The sequence below is a fragment of the Palaemon carinicauda genome, chromosome 17 (assembly GCF_036898095.1).
Source record: "Palaemon carinicauda isolate YSFRI2023 chromosome 17, ASM3689809v2, whole genome shotgun sequence".
Lineage (NCBI taxonomy): Eukaryota > Metazoa > Arthropoda > Malacostraca > Decapoda > Palaemonidae > Palaemon > Palaemon carinicauda.
The window spans coordinates 99,850,427-99,871,043 of NC_090741.1; positions in this window are offsets into that span (position 1 = coordinate 99,850,427).

Below are 20,617 nucleotides of genomic sequence, written 5' to 3' on the forward strand. Positions count from 1 at the left end.
GATGAAATAGAAAATTATAAAATTAAATGCTGGTACGCCTTGTAGTGGCTTCGTATCATTTTTAAAATTATCATTATTCTTACAATTATCATGATTAAGAAATTCTATTATTCGTATTCTTCGTATTGCATTTGAAAATATAAGGACGCAGCTAATATTATCGTATGTCCAGCAAGCTTCTACAAACTAGAAAGGAAGAGAGAGAGAGAGAGAGAGAGAGAGAGAGAGAGAGAGAGAGAGAGAGAGAGAGAGAGAGAGAGAGAGAGAGAGAGAGAGAGAGAGTGGTGTGTAGTTATGATATTTTTGAGAGAAAATAAAAATTCTACAATGGTAACTTTCATGATAAAAATTATTACAATTTATTTGCTTGACTATATTAAAACTACCTTGACTATATATCTTGTAAAGCACAGATGTGTGTGTTTGTGTGTGTGCGCGCACCCTAATCAGCCAAAAGATGAACGCAGCCATTTTGAAACCCAGTCCATAATTCAAACACCAATTCTTTATTCATGAAATGTTTACTCCCTTTAACGACCTCATGGTTCATGAAAACATTTCCCCAAAATATAATTCAGCGGAGAAACTTATCCGTCGGCGAAAAGAGTCGCGAATTCATATCAGAATAATGAAATTCGCTTAACATTAGAAACAAAACTTTTATTTTATTTTATATGTAAGACAAATTACTCATCTGTTTATTTTACGAATCATGTATTTTATGACAAACATGTTTTTTTTTTTTTTGTTATTATTATTATTATTATTATTATTATTATTATTATTATTATTATTATTATTATTATTATTATTATTATTATTATTATTATTATAAGCTAAGCTAATACTATTACCATTATTATTATAATCTAAGCTACAAATCTAGTAAGAAAAGCAAGATGCTATAAGCCTAAGGTCTCCAATAGGGAAAATAGCCCAGTGAGGAAATGAATTACAGATAACATATTATACCTGAATGTACCCTCAATCAGGAGGACTCTAATCCCAGAGAGTGGAAGACTGTGGTATAGAGTCTATGGCACTACCCAAGACTAGAGAACAATGGTTTGATTTTGAAGTCTGTAACAGTTTTTCTATTTCTCCTTAGACAATCTTGAAACAAGTTTGAGTCAAAGATATTTTTAATTTATCCAATTATGGGTCTTTTTATTTTAGGATAGCTTCTTTTTGTGGGAAATAGGTGTCGATTATCTCAAATAAATTTCTTAATTCTCTGTAGAGAATACATAAGATGAATTTCAAATGTAATCAGTGACAATTCATTCTAAGGATATATACAAATGCAAATAATCTTAAACATATAATTATTTCATCGAGCAATTAGAAAGGAACAATTTTTCTGTCATGGAAAACTATTGCTTAAAAACAGAGGCACAAAATATGTAATTGAATTTTTAACTAATATCTGTATTAATGAAGATATTTCATTGCAGTGTGATTCATTTCGATTGTAGTTATATGGGAATAAAATTTTCATAATATTCTTCAATTTGAAGATTGATTAATTGATCAATTTAAAGGTTTCAGGCATCCTGACATCTAAGGTCATTGACGCTGATATAATTTATTTTATATAAAAGATAAAAGAACATTCAATTAAAACCTTAAAATTTGAATATCATTATGGAAGTTAAATAGTTTTCAGAATACTTGCTTCTGAAATAAATCTAAAAAGGCCACTCGCATAGTAGGTCACATCATGTCCAAGAATCTTGGCAATGATGAGCGTGCCATCCTAACCTCGAGCCTTAAACAGATATCTATTCATTAAGTTATTATAATCTGGGGCATTTGGTCAACAAATGCCTCTCTGTTAAAGGTACTAAACAGTCATCGCAATATGGTTGGTGTTGGCCCTTCAGCAGAAACTCGTGTGTCAACAGTGTGTGACCAATACGGAGACGACAAAGAGAAGTCTCCCATTTTCGGGGCATCATGTCATACCTCCAAGGAGATATGACATTTGTTACTTCTTTCATTTTACTGCCATCTAGACTATCCAAGTGCTGTTTACCATTGATTGCAAAACAATGGGATACCCTTCTTGGCAGCAACTCGGATGCAGCATTCTTTGCCAGTGAATCTGTCTTCTCATTCCCAGACACACCTACGTGTGCTGGAACCCAACAAAATAGAACCATTATACCTCTTAGTCCAATAATAAAAAGCCATCAATTTGAAGAAGAATTGCTCCTTATTCAAATCATATCCATATTTCTATTTGCGTTTATGAAAATTTAACAATAATTTGCCTTTCCCTCGGTCGTAGAAAGGGGAGTGAAATCTAATAAAATATTAACATGCATCAAAATAAATTCCCTTACACAAAAACACATATATATGTATGTGTATATATATATATATATATATGCATATATATATATATATATATATATATATATATATATAATATATATATATATATATATATATATATATATATGTATATATAATATATATAAATGTATAAATGCCTGGCACAAGATAACATAGTTAATTCATTTGCACAATGATATTCCCCAGCAGGTAAAACACGACAAAAACGCTTGGTCATTTAAATGCAATAATGATAAAAATCGAAACAAAAACTGAAATAACAATTATAATTATATAAACCAAGAGTATGTTTGTATTATATACCAATTTCATTACCATCGTAATTCTTAATACATATATGAAAGCACATTTTCTGTAAGGAGGTTCAAAAAACAGATTACATCATTTACAAATGCACCCTTCATCTTCATTACTTCTTTTATGGACCTTTCTCTTTATCTATCAATTTCATGTTTTTTTTTTTTGTTTTTGTTTTTCTATTACTCTCTTAAGCGTTCTCTCCGATTTCCATTTTCAACTTTTCTCCCCTGAATTAATTAGTTAACACGGCTCTGCAAACACTCAAAGTCAAATCATACGATTTTTTTTAATATCTTTCACCCTGATTCTTTCGAACTTTTTTTAACTCGATTTTTTGCTTCTTGATTTCATGGAATTAACACTCCGCAGAATTCATGAATATCATAACAACCAGAAATAGTTTAAAGTGAAGGACATACCAATTGCTTATTGCAATGGAGTATTGTATTCTTAAAAAACACATTATATATATATATATATATATATATATATATATATATATATATATATATATATATATATATATATATACGTATATATACATATAAATATATATATATATATATATATATATATATATATATATGAATTATATATACATATATATATATATATATATATATATATATATATATATATATATATATATATATATATATATGTATATATATATATATATATATATATATATATATATATGTATATATATATATATATATATATATATATATATATATATATATATATATATATATATATATAAGAGTCACACACGACTGGCGAAATCTAACCGAGGCCCTTTGCGTCAATAGGCGTAAGAGATGAGGATGATGATGATGACAATATCATAGTAATTACTTATTTACTTATTTCCACCCTGCTTTTCCAACTAGTGTTATAGCTTGGATAATAATAATAATGAAAATAATAATAATAATAATAATAATAATAATAATAATAATAATAATAGTAATTGTCTCTCTCTCTCTCTCTCTCTCTCTCTCTCTCTCTCTCTCTCTCTCTCTCTCTCTCTCTCTCTCTCTATTTGCTACTGCATGTATATATATATATATATATATATATATATATATATATATATATATATATATATATATATATATATATATATATATATATATATATATATATATATATATATATATATATATATATATATATATATATATATATATATATATATATATACATAAATATACATTTACATATATATGTATATATATATATATATATATATATATATATATATATATATATATATATATATATATATATATATATATATATATATATACATATATATATATTTATATTTATACATAAATATATATATACATATATATATATATATATATATATATATATATATATATATATATTTATATATATATATATATATATATATATATATATATATTTATATATATATATATATATATGTATATACATGTGTGTGTGTTTGTATGTGTGCATGGTGTCTGATTATAAATATCTACCTGTAATACAGCCAATACCTTATTCAGTACTACAATAAAAAAATAAGAGAATCCTCTCGTAAATCCTCAGGCATAGAAAAAAGAACATCGTCCAAATATTCTATTAATTGGAAATCAAAATATAGGTTTACTCTTACACGTCAAAGAAAATACATTTTTTGAAGTCTGGCTCCCAGAGGGAATTTGGAAAAATAAAAAACTGGATATTAAAGCAACCAATTCTGGCAAGTGACCGGATATCATAAATGATATTTGATGCTGACAAAATGCTCGATATTTCATCCCCATATGACTCTCTCTCTCTCTCTCTCTCTCTCTCTCTCTCTCTCTCTCTCTCTCTCTCTCTCTCTCTCTCTCTCTCTCTCTCTCTCTCTCTATTTGCTACTGCATGTATATATATATATATATATATATATATATATATATATATATATATATATATATATATATATATATATATATATATATATATACATAAGCCATATATTTCTATACATTATGACTGGATTCTCTTAACGACCTCGGGATCAGAGCCCCAGGCGAAATCACACAAAGACCACAGCTTCTGACCGGCCGGGAATCAAACCCTGGTCTAGCAAACTTGTTTTTATAGTGACTTACCACTAGGCCATGAAGAAAGTCGTTAAGAGAATCCAGACATTAATGTATCAGAAATATATGGCTTATTTGAATAGGAAATACACGTCTAAATGCGCAAAATTTATCATAAATATATATATATATATATATATATATATATATATATATATATATATATATATATATATATATATATATATATATATATATATATATGTGTATATATATATATATATATATATATATATATATATATATATATATATATATATATATATATATATATATATATATATATATATATATATATATATATATATATATATAAGTAAACACAAATATACATATATATCATTATCAATACAACAACAAATACAGCCGTTTCTACACCAGTACAGGACAAGGGCTTCAGACATGTCCTAAGGGCTGGTGGTTTGGCCTTTATCATCTGCACACTAGTCACTGTAGATCGGTTATGGTGGGAGACTTTAATCTGACCGCTCACACCAAACCAACCTAGTATAGGTGGCCCTGACTAGTATAGCTTTGCTCATCATGGCGCTACACATATACTTTCGCCACGTTAAGGTATACCCACGCAAAAATATGTATGTGTATATATATATATATATATATATATATATATATATATATATATATATATATATATATATATATATATAGTATGTACCTGCAAAGTGGCCAAATTCTTCACTATTCAATGTAAAACTTAAAGCTATTCTAACCGGAAAGCGTTTTTTTTTTTTCTAAAAACAATCTCAGAAATCAGGTTCGAAAATCCTACAGCACAAAAACAGTAATCTCGTTAAAATATTCAACTAATCCAATATAACAGAAAAAAGTAAAAGAAAAAAAACTTTCATACGGCAAAGAAAATGCAATTTTTGAATCCAGCGGCGGGTAGGGGTGGGGGAGGAGGTAGCCAATTCTGGAAAATTTTAAAATGGAGTTATTTCACCAAACTGTGGGAATTGACAGAAAATCATAATGGATATTTGATGAAGCTGAATTACTCGATGATTTCTCCTATCCATTTTTCTAAAGTTTTAGTTTTTTATTGGAACCGAACGATTTTATTACAAATGTAAAAATAAAAGTTTTCTATGTCTGTTTGCATGACATGGGTTTTTAATAAAAGAAAGGAATAGTGATATATCTATTTCTCCCATTCTCAAAATAGTATAGAAAAGCAATATATATATATATATATATATATATATATATATATATATATATATATATATATATATATATATATATATATATATATATATATATATATATAATACATTCTCATATATAAAGGAAAGAATTAGAATCCCTGTCTTTCTGTTGCTCTCGTTTTTTAGAATGAAAATTTCCTTTGTTAATTTGACAAACATATATATGTATGTACACTGTATATATAATGAGAGAGAGAGAGAGAGAGAGAGAGAGAGAGAGAGAGAGAGAGAGAGAGAGAGAGAGAGAGAGAGAGAGAGAGAGAGAGAGTTCCAAGTATTAGCGAGAATCAAGTCTCATTCCATCCAACATGGTAACACAACTGCTAATAAAGGCAAAATTACCTATATTTGTTATCATTGATGACCTTATCTGACCATTAGACGCAAGTGGTAATAACCGATGCTCCTTTCTCTTGTCCCGTTACAGTAATTGAGATTTTCGGGATCAGATATTGGCAGGTTTGTCATTCCAGTCTAATTTACGTTCCTGTCTAATCACTCACGTTCAAACTCACACAATTCTACGTCAATGTATATAGAGAGGGTAACCTAATATGTATGTATGTATGTATATGGATATATGTATGAATGAATGTATGGATATATATATATATATATATATATATATATATATATATATATATATATATATATATATATATATATATATATATATATATATATATATATATATATATATATAATGTACATACAACAACAACAACAAATACAGCAATATCTACTCCACTGCAGGACAAAAGCCTCAGACATGTCTTTATTCATGTGCGGGGGTTGACTATTTCAACACCACGTTAGCCACTGGTGATTAGTTATTGTTAAAAACATTTAGTCTGTTCGCTCACGGTAAACAAATTTAGTATGAGTGGCCCTGACAAATACAGTTTTTCTGATTATGGCGATACACAAATCGTTTTTCCCATTTAGGTTATATCCGTACTCTGAACGTGATATATATATATATATATATATATATATATATATATATATATATATATATATATATATATATATATATATATATATATATATATATATATATATATTTATCTATCTATATATTCATATATATACATAAATATATGTATATTTATATATGCACAAACAGAGGCAAACATAAAGTAGCAACTAGGAACAACCTCCTCAGCACGCCAACATCAGCAAGGGAATAGACCTTGACACTGAGACAAACAGCCCTAGCAGTTGTTACTCTACTGACGCGTATAATAGTGCACCAGTTTGGGAAAGATCATGCCATGGGCATAAGTTAGACCAGAGCTAAATAAGTCATGTCAGATTATTACTGGTAACCTAAAAACATCATGGCAATCACCTTTATGCAAAGTATCCGGTATCAAAACACCCAATATGAGATGAGCTAGAAAAAAAAAAAAAAAATTAATGATCCACACTCATCAAAAAGAAAGACGAAGACTGAAATCCCGCAAGAGCTTTGCAACAGTGAATGGGCTAGAAATAATACGGACAGCTGCTCACAGGCTGGAGAAGTAGCGGGAACGCAACCGATGGCCATCCAATGAAACCTTTCCAGCCCAAACGAAGGCCTGTCCAGCAGAACAACCCTCTCCAGGAAGAACTGGATGAGCCCAAACAGAGCAAGGGTAAAAGTGTCAAAAACTGGAGATAACTGTTACAAATGAGGATTAGCCATCAACCCTGATTTCAAATGTTGGCAATACCACAAACATTGGAACACATCCTCTTCAGGTGCCTTGAGGTACTCTAAAGGGGCCAACTTGAACATCATTACCCAAATTTAGACCCCAGAAAAGCAAAAGACATTTCCCTCCTGTGGGTTCGACTTTGTCGCGATGAGAAATGATGATAATTCTGGTTCTTAACAGTCTGAGCTCAGGATTAGGTACAAGCCCAACGCCCTCCGTAATGATAGTTTTTATCTACAAGTGTAGCTGTTGCCTAAAATATAAGTAAACAAGAGCGCAAACAGATTTAAGTACAATCATTATGCTTCAGGTATTGATATTAGTCTAATGAGTGATTAAGGGTGCGTTATAACAGCATAGACCTACATATAAATGCATAAAGTAAACAAATAAATAAACACGCATGTACACACACTATATAAATACTTATTTGTAATAATAATAATAATAATAATAATAATAATGATAATAATAATAATAATAATAATAATAATAATAATAATAATAATAATAATAATGATAACCTTTATTATTATTATTATTATTATTATTATTATTATTATTATTATTATTATCTTTTAAGATATCATTACCCACATCGTAAATGGAACTTTCGGCGGTTGCTCTGCTCAGAATCAATATAAGAAACTCGAATTCAGTTTATGTAGAAAAGAAGCTATGATGGAAAATTATCAGGCAAAGTTACTATATGGGACTACAGTATAAAGGCGGGTTCACACGGCCTATCGGTTTGAAGTGATGTTCGAACGTGTGATCGGGGTATTTGGTTGTCGAACACGTTTATCGAACGGTTCGAAGAAAGTCTGTTCTCGCCTGACTTTTGTGGGAGGGGCTTCATTGTACACAAACCTTTAGCATTTGTGGCTGACTCCACCTCTTCGAACCGTTTGACAAGAAGGTTTGACAACCATGTTTGACGAACCGTTCGTCCGTGTAAACCCCACTTAAGGACGGACAGAGTGATACAAACACATCCACCAGAGGTCACTCTATTCGACCAGACGATGAAAAAGTATCACTCATAAATGTCCCAGCAACGTGGGACTCCAGAGTAGAAGATAAGAGGATAGAGAAAACAGTTACGTACCAAGACTAAATAATTTAACTGAGGAGGGGATGGGATATGAAAGAAGTGGTGCTAATACTCTTAGGAGCAATAGAGACCTTATGTAAGTCATTAAAAAGGAATCTTGATGAAGTAGGCTCTGGTGCAGCCTTAGGACTTGTGATAAGGAGTGTGCTACTTGAAACAATATAATATATCAGTAGTTAAGAAAGGGATAAATTCCTAAGGAAGCTGGATGTAATCCTGAAACCCACACTATAAATCACGTCTCTTTAGAATGTGATTAAAAAAAAAAGAATAATAATAACAATAATAATAATAATAATAATAATAATAATAATAATAATAACAACAACAACAACAACAACAATAATAATAATAATAATAATAATAATAATAATAATAATAATAATAATAATAATAATAATAATAATAACAACATTAATAGTAATAATGATAATGATAATAATAACAATAATAATAATAATTACAAACACTTATCATAATAAAACATGTTCCTACTAGTAAATTTGTTATTAATTTTTAGAAATATAAATAATTCTTAATATAATTTGTACAGAATAAAACATATATCAATTACGATAAAACATAATAATTCTGAGCAGATAAGACCAATATTTGTATTTATCAACGATCAAGAATAAATCAAAATACAGCCAATAAATAACATTTAGTCCACTGAAGCTGTTCTCTTTCGAAAGCGTTGCTCTTAATTAAGATTACAATTTAGTCCATTTGAGAAGATATTCTGTCAAAGATGATTACACGGGTGAAGGTCAGAAGAATTTGAATAATATTTTCGAAACTGGGAGCATTTCCCGATGGAGCGTCTTGTTGGAAAGAGCATGACATCGATGACTGGAAGGAAGTGGAGAAAATATGCTCATTCGTTTGGTTTTGTGACAGGATTTTTATTTAATTTCTTTGATTGATTCTTTTTACTTTTAAATGAATTTGTTTTGGTCAGAAGTAGGTATTTACCCTATTTGTTAATATGGGTGTTTGTTTATCCAAAGAATGTTTTTCCTAAAAAAAATAATAATAATATTCCTTTTTCCTTGTTTAAACATTTAAGATATTCACAATTTTGAAACTGTCTTGTCTGTTCTTCGAGGAAATTTTCATTATACATTTTTCATTATTCTCTAGTTAAACTTGTATAATTTTTTTCCATAAAAAAAGAAACTGAATTATTGTCTGTCCAAAATGAATTCGTGATGGATCTTATGGAAATCATAAATTAGACAAGCACCGATATTCAAATGCAAAATCTGAAATACAACGGATATCTGAACATTGAGTCCATAAAATCTATGAATACATTAATGTTGACATGTTCTAGGTCAGCAATATGTCATTCCTACATGAATGTTGACATTAATCAATAAACCTAGAAATATATAATGCTCTTTCTTTCTTTGGATGTATAATTGAATACATAATAATAAAAGACATTCCAAGCTAGGATACACTTTCACTGAACAATAAAATCATCAAAACGACCAAAGGAAAAAATTTATGTAATAAGCAGTTCCAGCAATATTTGTAAATAGTCTATGAAAAAACGTTTTCATCATTCGGAAAATAATGTTTTGAGAATAGTTGTAGAATAATACATTTTCAATCAACTCTCAATTTCTCTGTTATCTTTACATCGGAAACCAGCTTTGAATATATTAGGTATACTGTATAACTATATTCCACTAACATTTTCTGTCCTGAATCCTAACTTATCAAGCAACTCGTTTAAATATAAGGAAAATGTTTGGGTTTCGGTAGTCTGTAGGAAACATTACTGCTTGGCGGTCTGATGAACTTGATATTTCCTTGTGATAGCTGCAACCTCGTTATCCTTGTGAGCTAAGGATGGGGGGTGGGGGTGGGAGGGTCAGGGGAGCCTATAGGTTTACCTGGGGAGTCATCAACAGTCAATGCCTGAACCTCCCTGGTCCTAGCTTGGTGGAAAGGTGGCTTGGGCGCTAATCACATGTGCATATTATTAGTCCTTTAGGCATTAACCAGTTAGCTAGTGCATTATTTCGGTCCCTTGCCTCTGCCATTCATGAGCAACCTTTAAACATTATAACAAAACTAGGAGATTAAAACATTCAACTCAGCAAGAAGTATCAAAACATGTTTCACTATCTTCAACGAATATAAATTGCCATTGAATACAGTATTGGAACTTGAATTAATAAGAATCGTTCAAATCTAAAATAAACAAGATATGTAACCGTTATAAGTCTTCTACTAAAAACGTATTTTCAACTGCAATGTAATACTTACCAATATTTACAAATAGAGGATTTACTTTTATCATGACACAAACATTAGCATGCTTATGAATCAATTCTTCACCACCCATATTAAATAATCATCTAAATACCTAATATCAACAAACAGCTCATTTACTCAGTTCCCAAGTGTTTACTGCAGAGACTTAACAACGTTTGCTTCTGTTTCCGAAGTATATATGTACTGTATATATTTACGTGCATATTTTACAATTACGCAAATACAAATAAACATAAACGCAAGCACATACACATACACACATATACATATATGTATATATATGCATACACACAGATATATATATATATATATATATATATATATATATATATATATATATATATATATATATATATATATATATATATATATATATATACTTTTTTCTATGCTACACTCAACGGCATTGCCAGACGTAAAGCTACTCGGTCTCTCCCCTGTCCCTTGGAAAGGGGGAGGGGGAGTAGTAATACCCTTAAGAGGTACATTGGGAAACCACAATCTTCAATAAATTACCGAGATTTATATATATATATATATATATATATATATATATATATATATATATATATATATATATATATATATATATATATATATATACACCTAAGGAATAAATCTTATTTATACAAATTTTAGATGAAAATTTAGAACGATATTTATTACAAGACTGGTATTCATATTTCGAAGTCATTGCATGGCTGTGACTGCACCTTCCACTTGACTGGCCAATCCAATAAAAACATCAAAAGTTCTGTAAACAACATATCTGAGAGAGAGAGAGAGAGAGAGAGAGAGAGAGAGAGAGAGAGAGAGAGAGAGAGAGAGAGAGATGAACAGCAATACAATTGGTTATATAATTTTGGAGAGGACAAGGATATTTAGATCTTTTTTTTTTTTCTTTTTTTAATTTTCTCGTTAGTTTTCTTAAAAATACACCTACGGAGTTTTCAGTGTATTTACTATAAATACGTAAAGAAGACGTGCTTATTCTTTTTTTTTTTCTAAATACTTGGTAATACCTGAGCTGAATGAAAAAAATAATCACTGTTTACCAATTTATAATATTAATTAAACAGAATTTCCTCTTATATGGGAATCATTACTAGATAAATTTGGAATACTTTACCCTGAACTTCTTTCGAGCAAATCCATGAAAGGTCAGTTTGCAAAAGGAACAGAGACTTGAAAAGGACTAAAAGTCCAAAGGAGGGGAAATGTTTTTCGAAATAATGTTCACAAACGTCTCATCTTTTTCCACCAAGAGATGAAAACTTTTAATTGGAAAGTTTCTCTTATATTTTGCTCTTTCTTTCCTTGTTCATTTCTTTAAAAACCCAAATTTTCTTTTCCTCTTTGACTATCACAACTTTAAGAGGTTTACCTTTGATCGTTTCTGGATCATAACTTCTGAAACATTTTGAAAACCGTAATTTTTTTTTTTTTTTTTTGTGTGTGAAAGAACGAGAAACCTAGTAAACCCCCTGATACTATCCAATCGGTCAAGGATAGATGTAATGTCTGTATAAGATTTATATAAAATCTCTATCAGACTAGAATACAATTTTGGGTGATCTTTTGAATTTGAATTGATCACTTTTGTATAACAGTGTTGAGACTTGCTCTTTCAAATATGGATCTCGTCGACATAATTGATAGGCTAACCCCTTCTCGTGTGCTAAAGTACAGAGTGAAAGACAAATCCTGCTTTAAACATGATTGTAGACGTGCTTATTTGAAGAAGCAGGAAGCCTATCATCTTTGGAAGGGTAACAGATCAGGTTTGTCTTGGAATAATTATAACTAAACTATCTAAGCTGTTGCTCAGATACTTTATGCCTCAACTGAAAAAGAATCAGATTTAACAATAAAAGAAACCGTTTCTGGTACAACTCAAGAACATAGGTGGTGGGCTACCCTTTGATCTGCACTCTTTGGTGTAGACTTTAAAGTTCTTCCATTACTTAAACCAGATGGCTCAGTCACTCAATGTCCAAAGGAAAAAGCAATTTATTTGGCTGACGTGTTTGACAGTAAGCAGGAGTAATGAGAAAATCAATCTTCCTAATTACAGTTTTCCTGAGGCTATCCTAAGTATGTTATCTTTTGGTCTCAGTAATTTAAAACTCCCTTGATGGACCTTGATGCTAATGGAGGCATTGACCAAAATGGTACAGTAAACCCTTATTATTCGCAGGTTCTCTCTCCGTGGATTCAGAGAACCGAATAACCTATTAAATAAAAGAAAAAAATCGTATCTTGAGATCTGGCAATTTAAAACTGACTATACTCCTTTGCACCCGGCATTTTGCATACCGTTTCCCTCTCCACATTACACGACACACCATCTCTCGCTGACTCGGCCTAGGTCTCGCATTATCTCTCCTTGCCTCTGCATCTCCCACTTCAGTCATTTTGTGCAGATTCTCGTTGCTATGTAAAAGAAGTGATGAAAATAACCTGTACATATCCTGTGTTTATAGATATTTTTGCATAAAATGTAATACTTACATTACACTACCTTATGCACCAAACAGTCTATGGCTCAAGTGTTACATCATGTTTCAGACTTACTGTGTAGAACTTCATTCGTAAATGATTATTGGTGTTGTAATGATACATTTTCTTGTAATTTTTATGTTAGTGTATTCATTCTGTAGGTTTTATAGTTATATTAACTAAAAAATACTATGCATTACAGTAGTAACGTAACTATGTGCTACATGCATAGTTGGATGGCGTGAGTGGACTTGCTGTAAACAGCGATTACATACAAGTGTTACCTAAGCTAATTAAGCTGTGCTATAGTTATAGTACTGTACATATACTAGAGTCATATACACTATAGTATAAGCGACTGTTTTTGAATAAGAACAACAGTGCTTTGTTATTACTGTACGTATTATACATGTACATATGAGTGTGGAGATGACTCATGTTTAGTGTACCGTAGTCTTACACATGTGTACATAAACTATACAATTACTGAAATATGTTCATTCATTAACACAATGATTATATCATGATAGAAACCAAGTACAAACAGTATTAGGTACCACAGTGGGTTACTTAGTGTGTTAGCCGATCACACATAGGCAATGGGCAGTGAGTTGGAATGCTAGGAGTTAATCTACCCTAGGATAGTAAGTATTCTTGCTTTCCAAGCTTGTCTCTGTTACCTAACCCCTGTGAATAAGGAGGGCTGACTGTATTTTTCTTTTACTTTTAAAACACACCGCTGATTTCTCAGCTCTTGAGTTATCAATTACTTTCCGCAAGCTAGCAAGAAGAGGTTCTTTTATCGCCTGTTGGGATTGGTAATAATACTCCATTGTGTAAATGTTTGTGGTAACTCTTGTCCAGCGGATTAATGCTCATTTTTCATAAATCCCATTTTATCTAAAGTTTTTGAATGTCCTGTTAAAAAACGTTTAAATAGGTATGCTGAAGGTAATCATCTTTTTCCTAGTTTGCAATTTTGCTTTCGTAAAGGCCTTGGATCATGTGATGCTCTTCTTATAATAGCCAATGCTGTACAGAAATACACTGATTATGGTCAGGATGTTCGTATGATTGGCCTTGCTTTTTGTGCTGCCTTTGGCTATGTTAATCATGACGGCCTAGATTTCAAATTCAAACAGTTGGAAGTAGGTGGGTCTTTTCATAGCAGCATTATTGAATTTTTGAGTAACAGATTGCAAAGACTTGTTGTTTATGGGCACCATAGTGAATATAGGAATGTGATATCTAGCGTAGTGTTCTTGGCCCATTACTCTTCATACTATATACAAACGTTATGTGGTTTGGCATAGAAAAACAATCTCGTTGCATATGCAGATGATGTTACTCTCTTTGCTTCAATTCCATCTCTTGAATGAGGGCATGGATTGCTGAATCCCTTAATAGAGGCTAGAATTAGTGCATGAGGAAAGAAGCTGAACCCTAAACAAAACTCAAAGTATGATAGTATTTAGGTCTTCAACATCCTAATCTCAACATTGATAATGATTCTTTAACTATATAAGACTCTTCTAAAATTTTTGGTGTGATCCTTGTTAGCAATTTAATTTTCAGAAAAAATAATATACAGTCAGTTTCTTTTTCAATTGCACAAAAAAAATGGCTTATTGATAAAGTCCTTCTAGATTTGTGGTGATCATCCTATTCTGGAGAAGTGTTAAAATTCTTTAGTTCTGCCTTGTTTCGAGTATTGCCCTCAGGTCTGGTCTCTAGCTGCTGAATCTCGTCTTAATTTGTTGGACAAGAACTTGCGGTCTATGAAATTTCTTATTCCTGAGCTAGATATTAATCTCTGGCACCGTCCTACAGTTAGTTCGTTATGCATATTGCATAAAATTCATATATCTGACAATAACTCTAACAATCATAAGACTCACTACTAAATATTATTCTAGAAGTTTCGTTCCAGCTATAACCAAATTGTGGAATGATCTTCCTAATGAGGTAGTTGAATGGGTGGAACTCAAAAGTTCAAACTTTTAATGTTTAATAGGGTGACAAAAGTCTCTCTTTATAATCTATATATGAAAAATTATTTTGAATTTGTGACTGTTCTTAAAATATACTATTTTATTTGTTCATTACTTCCTTAATAGTTTAGTTATATCTTTATTTCCTTTCCTCACTGGGCTATTTTTCTCTGTTGGAGCCCTTAGGTTTATAACATTCTCCATTTCCATCTAGGGTTGTAGCTTACCTAGTAATAATAATAATAATAATAATAATAATAATAATAATAATAATAATAATAATAATAATGGCTTCTTGTATATTATGGTGGTTTCTCGTGTAAGGATGGATGGATGGATGTAAAGGAAAAAAAAAATGTATAAACAGTAGTATATTCATATGTGTAAGGTTTCTGTTTCTCAACTCGTCTGCCTTTGATTGCAAAACATATTTTCTTTGAATTTTTAATAAAGACAGTTTTTCTTAGATAAAGTATTCCCCTTCTGATAACAGGGTTATCAAAAGCAACACAGAAAATTGGAAAATAAAATATTCTAATCATTTTGCTGGTTTCCAAAACCATTTCTTTTCATCGCACCTTTTTCTAACTTGCAAAATTAAATTGCAAGACTTCAGCCAAACATTCTTTTTTTCTCAAACTTTTCTTCTGTGTCCTGGAACTTCTGTGCAAAGACCTTTTTTGTTAGTTTCGTTAGTCTTTGAAAAAGTCTGTCTTTTTTCCTTCCTAATTCTTGTGAGTTAGGAATCCCTCTGGACCGCCTTTCCACATCTTCATCCACATATCTAACTGGTAAATCAGAATATATATATATATATATATATATATTTATTTTTATATATATATATATATATATATATATAAATGAATATATATATATATATATATATATATACATAGCTTCATATTATCTATTCCACTATTTCATAATAACATTAAGTGCACTCACACATTAGAAATATTTGCAATAGGATATATTGTATTGCTCTATTTTCATTGTGTAAACTATATACATAATTTATTGCCCGTTTAACTATTGAACATCTCTTATCCAGTCTGCACAATACTTTGGCAAAGTTTCCCTCAAAACTGCTTGGTTTAAATTCCTCTTTAATTCAGTTCTAAACTCTAGATGTTTTGAATGGCAGGTCTATACGGTATATTCAACTCCTATACATCATTTTCATTAAGGAGAGTTAGTTCAAAACTTAGTTCTCTCATAAATATCTTGTATTATCCTTTCTGCCTCTCTAACTTTTCCAACTTTCTGTTTCAATACTTCTCTCATTCTTGTATCATCAGTTACATTTACTTTTAAAAGTTATTAAAAGCTGTCATTTCTATTTTCCCATTGTATTTATTGATATTTTGCTCCATTTAAATATTACATTGCTGATGCTCACATTTTCTCTAAACTTTGTCCTTTCGCTAACATTCTTAAACTCCCAAACGTTTTTGCAGTTTTTCTTTGATATCCCACGTCAACAATATAATTCAAAATCCAAACTTTTTGTAATTCAACAATTTTGTAGCTTCACAAACATACAGGATTGATGATATCTGTGACAATAAACATTTATTTTCTATTATATTGTTTTAGCACGAAAAAGTTTTGTTTTTCAAGACGCGAGAGTGTTCCATTGACAATTTCTTCCTAAGATATAATTTATTTTATTTATGTTCCTAATTAGTTTTAACTTAAACTTTTATTTAGAATTGTCCAAATTTGTTTTTGACTCAGAGACTTAACTTATACTTTCAAGATTTTTCTTAAAATTGTGATATTCATTTTTCGATAATAAAGCTTCTTGACAACTCATTCGCTATTCCAGACTTCAGCTCTAGAAATCCTGACACCATTTCAACGTTGGTGTTTTCTATTCCACTGATTTCTGCTCCTGAAAATCCCGAGAGCAGTTGGGAGCGAGAGGAGATGTAAGCTGGAGAACTCACTCAGTATTTCCAGCTGGGCCTAAGCAGGTTATGTAAATGGCCTCTGTCAAAAGTTAGGCTTTGGACGGATCCGCAGAGAGTTTTCCTTTAACAAGGTACTGTGAATTAGATTGCCTGACACAAATCAAGTTTAGGAGTCGAGCGAGTTTGTTGACGCTTTGGACGACCATTTCAATATGCACCGGAGGCTGCAGTTTATGGTGATAAAAAGAGAGATAAATTAAAGATGCTTCTTTTTTATTTATATGTATCTATGGTTATTTTTAACACTAGAATTTATTTTTCATTTTATACATTTATACTTTAGGGATTTAGTGGGTCAAATTACAGTCCAGAGTGATACTGAAATTTGGAAAATCAAGTAGGTAATCTCTCTCTCTCTCTCTCTCTCTCTCTCTCTCTCTCTCTCTCTATATATATATATATATATATCTATATATATATATATATATATCTATATATATATATATATATCTATATATATATATATATATATAGAGAGAGAGAGAGAGAGAGAGAGAGAGAGAGAGGGAGAGAGGATTATATATATATATATATATATATACATATATATATATATATATATATGTATATATATATAAATATATATATATATATATATATAGGAGAGAGAGAGAGAGAGAGAGAGAGAGAGAGAGAGAGAGGAATATATATATATATATATATAGGAGAGAGAGAGAGAGAGAGAGAGAGAGAGAATGTTGAATGGAGAATAATTAATAGCTCAAGATAGAGAAGTTTGGCCCTTTTTGTGAATAGTTAGGCGTATGAGGTGATGATGATGATGATGATATACAGTACACTTATTATCATTAATTCGGTCAATATGTTCAACTAAGAAAATTTGCAGAAATTTGGAACCTCTCAAGTTCCACTGATTACAGCTGGAATAAACCATATAGAATACTGGTTAATATCGTGCCTTATGATAGAGAATAAAAGACAGTTATAATAAACAGCTTACCTATTACTACGTACAAGATGGTACAGTCTGGCAAGATATGACTGGAGAGGGCGGTCAGGAATATTTGAAATCTTATGCAAGATGCTCAAAGGATTAACTGATTGACGGTCTCTGAGATAAATATCCAGATCAGAAATAAGTAACTTTATAATCAGGAAGGTTTTATTCAACAAATTAATATGGGAGTTAGCAGCTGAAGACCAGACAGGTGAACAATGCTCGAAACATGGTATAAGGAAAGAATTAAAACATTTCCTCCGAGAGTCTTCAAAGATTTTCTCAAAATGGCCATTTGTTGAAATATCGACAGAAACATAGCCAAGTTGTGTTCCCCAGGTGAGAAAACTTATTATCAAGAAGCACTCCTAGACCTTTGAATGAGTTGTACACAGCTAAAGAGACATTGATGAGGAAAGATCTGGATGTCGAGGGGCTACTGTTGTTGACCTTCTTAACAATCATACTATTAGTTTTGTTACGATTCAACTTCATCTCCCATAATTTCCATTATGCACTAACTTTAGATGGATCTCTATTAATCTATTCGTCAATCACAAGTACACGATCAGGAGATGGAATTGATGCAGAGAGAGTAGCATCGTCTAGATTTGTAATAAGCTTGTTTATTAAACTTATGTTTACTAAGCTTAACCACTTACCATGCATGTACAGCGTTCATCATCAAATATTACTTGAAAATTCAATAATGATGCTAAGAAAAGACCCACATATTCGAATGTGTTTAAGTTTGAAAATAGGGATCTAAGGAATAACAGTCAAAGGCCGCATTAAAATCAAGGTCTATCGTAAAAACTTCCTTACCAAAATCAAGGATTTTCTGTACAGCATTGGAATGTGTACGAAGGGTATTACATATTCCGATGCCTTTGCAATGCCAAATTGCAAACTATGGAACAGATGATCACCTTCAGTATAACTATTTACACGTGTTGCCAGAATAAGTGGAAAAACTTTGGATGATATGGGAGTTATAGACAGTGGGTGATAATCAAGAGGACTAGATCTACCGCAGACATATTTCCGAAGTGAGGTAACATTTTCCAGTAATTACAAAAAGAAACTGTATTAGATATTTTGTGAAAAATAAGCCAACACAGGAAATCATGGGTTTTTGTAAAAAGGCAAAGGGAAAATAAAATTTGGGCCTACACATCCATACGCACCACTTTAAATTTTACGGGACCGGAAAACTAAACCAGTTCGTTCAGCCTCAGGTAAACAGGAATGAGAAAGATTGAGTTTCTCATCACTCAGCTTACTGCTAAGCATATCAAGCAAAAGGGCTGCCTTTTCTTTTGGGCAGTGAGTGACAGAGCTATTTGTTTTAAGTAAAGCAGGGACTGTTAAGTCTACATCAAATACTGCGGATTTTGGGGTAGCCACCACTTATGTTTCTGGGTTGTGCCAGAAAGGGGTTCCCTCATAGTAAAACTGTCTCCTGTTAACGTGCTTTTTTCCTTGTGGCCTTCTTTTCGAAGAACTTTGCTTTGGCTTTGAGGTAGATCGTAGTCTTGATCGGCTGTCCTGCCTCACATCGCTTAGACCCCGGTAGTATATGTTCATATATTGTACAGTACTATCAAGACCAAAAGTTCGTTCCTTTAGACAAATTGTTTTTTAGCAATTCATTCCTTTGGGTGATACTTCAATAATACTAAATTTAGTGCGATTTTATTGTTGTAAAATTAAGAATTTCAAAGTGACAATGATTTCACGTTTATATTTTCATATATATATATATATATATATGTATATATATATTAATATATATATATATATATATATATAAACAGTGATATACATAGACATCATTATAAATACAAAAACAAATACAGCCGTTTCTAGACCACTACAGGACAAGGGTTTCATATATGTACTTATTCCTGGGAGACTTTAATCTGACCGCTCACATCAAACCAACCTATTATTATTATTATTATTATTATTATTATTATTATTATTATTATTATTATTATTATTATTATTATTATTACTTTCGCCACGTTAAGATATCCCCACGCAAAAAGTATGTGTATGCATATATATA